Here is a 2,559-nt window from a genome sequence, read left to right on the forward strand (position 1 = left end):
CCCCAGGTTCTCCTCTTGGCAACCAGGGTTTCCTTTTTTGGGGTGCCTTCCCACACCCTACCCTCTTTCAGGGACTCTCCCAGACCCCCTGTGCCCATACAAGGGCCCAGGGAGGCTCCATATCTTCTCCACCTCCTCTACCTCTTCTCTTCCACATAGCTGCTGAAGTGATTGTTTTGTTTTGTTTTGTCTTGTTTTTTTGTTTTGTCTTGTTTTGTTTTTTCTGAGACAGGGTCTCAGGTAGCCCAGGCTGGTCTTGAACTTCCTACATAGTCAAGGAAAACCTTGAACTTCAGCAGTAATATGGAGGGGAGAGGAGGTGACAAAGGAGCCAGGAGAAACAAGCTAGGTTTGGGAGGACACCTCAGGCAAGGGCAGCTGAGCCCCTGGCACTTGGTGGTTGTGGAGAGATGAATGCAGGGCAGGTCGCAGGTCGGTGACCACTGTGAGCCTCAGCTTCCTCAGTGGGACAGGCATGACAGTTCCCACCCAAGGGCTGCTCCCTTGGAGGTAACACCTACAACCTGGCAGGACCTGGACCTGGCTGAGCCAAACTGCTCCCCCACTTAGAACTGTACAGTGAGGGTGCATTGTCCGGGGACGGGGTGGGGCGGGGCTCCTGTGGCTGCCTCAGGCTGAGCTACCCATCCAGGGAGCTGCTGTAGACACACTTGAAAAGCCTTTGAAGGTGAAGTGTGGGAAATTACTCAGCCATGAAGGGCATCTGGCTACCTGAGCTCTTTCTGGCCTATGGGCCCCTTCCTGACAGAGGAATGCGGCCAGAATGTTGTGCATTTAGAGTGCTTCTCTCCCAGGGCGGACCAGGCCTCCAGCTGGGGCTAAATCAGGGTCTGCCTGAACTGGCAGGAAGAGGGGAGACAGGTAGCCCTGGAAGTCCCACCACATCTGAGGACAGAGAAACACTCTGAGAGGCAGGCAGAGCACGAGACCAGCAGGGCCGGAGTCCTGCTCCACCTCAACCACCAGTGAACTGGGCCACCTTGGACAAATTATTCACCCTCTCTGACTAGGAATAGGGTCATTGCGTCTCTTTGTGGGACCACAAAGTTCTTACGTAAGGATGTTGATGGAGAGGGAACACTGCCTCAGCTCGGTCAAAGCCTCTTTCCAGAGTCAGCAGGCTGTTTACCTACCTGTGAATGCCAACTAAAAGAGGGAATGTTGCTGGTGGGACCAAAACGGTGCTGCCCTACGGGAAACAGGCTGGCAGCTCCTCCCAACGTTAAGCACAGAGCTGACCTATAACCCAGGACCTGCCGGCGTATAACCCCAAAGGACTGAAGCGAGATTGAGCAAAGCCTGCCAGGCAGATGCTCACAGAGCATAGTTCACCAAGGTCAGCAGGGGCGAGCAGCCTCAGAGTGGTTCGACCCCACCATAGAATGCTCTTCAGGCTTGAAAGGGTTGGAACCTCATGGATACTAAGATGTGTGTGAGCTCCGCATCCATTCCATCAAGTAGGTGAAACTAGGCGTGAAGGCTCCCATGATCAATGGTTTCATACACACAGAACACGCAGAATAGGTGACCCTGTAGAGACAGAAGTTGGGTGATGGGCAGAAAAGTGGGGTGACTAGAGGGTAGTGAGCACAGTCTCCTTTGTGGCTGGTGGAGTGTTTGGAAGCTAGTCAGACGTGAAGGTGCCCAACGCTGCAAATGCCACTGAATTCGACAGAAAGACAGTTTGGTGTCTCATGAACTTCTCTTTTCTCAGTGGAGGCAACCGAGAGTGCTCTGAGCTCCTGCCAAGATTGAGATTCGATGCACTGAGGCTGGCTTCCTGCCTCCTGGCTGTCCCAGCAGCCCGTGATGGGTGTGTTCCTATTCTCAGCGCTCCCACGGGGACTTGGGGTCCCCAGTCCCTGTCGGGTTTTCAATGGCCATGCTGGACTGAGGTCAAGGCCTGTGTTGGTATTGTTTACCCCCAGCCACATACCTGCCACTCTGCTGGTGGCCTCCTATCAACTCCCTTATCTAATCTCACAGCCTGCGCAGAAGATTATCACACTATGAAAGGACAGGCTCCCAGAGTTCTGTATACTAAATCACCAATGACAAGTCACCTGAGGGTAGGAGGACCCAGACCCATGACAAGTTCTGTTATCAGAGAGGGCACAGACAGGCAGAGGCACAGCCCAGGGATGGTGGGACATTGTGTTGGGACAGAACGGGTTAGGTAAGAAGTAAATGAGGTTGGGGTGGGGGGGATAGTAAGTGCAGGGAGCAAGAGAAGTAGGTTTTAGAGCCCTGGACACCTGGACAAGGCAGAAGTCAGCTGGCAGACAGGCAGGACCAGTGGGCGTGGATAGATCATGGAGGGCTCCTGACTGCACACTGGCACTGGTAGTAGGAGAATAAAGTCTGAACTTGGGACAGGAGGGAAAATAGAAGCGTCTAAGTTCCTTCAGATACCCACACCTCAAGCATTCGAGCCAACTGGCCCTGCCTCCTCTGTTCTAGGTCCCCCGAGTCATTTGAGAAGTCCCCAGAAGGTTCCTTCTAAGTTGTGCTCCACTACTAAGTTGAGAGGCTCCTCTT

This window comes from Rattus norvegicus, chromosome 6 (assembly GCF_036323735.1).
Source record: "Rattus norvegicus strain BN/NHsdMcwi chromosome 6, GRCr8, whole genome shotgun sequence".
In the NCBI taxonomy this organism is placed as follows: Eukaryota; Metazoa; Chordata; class Mammalia; order Rodentia; family Muridae; genus Rattus; species Rattus norvegicus.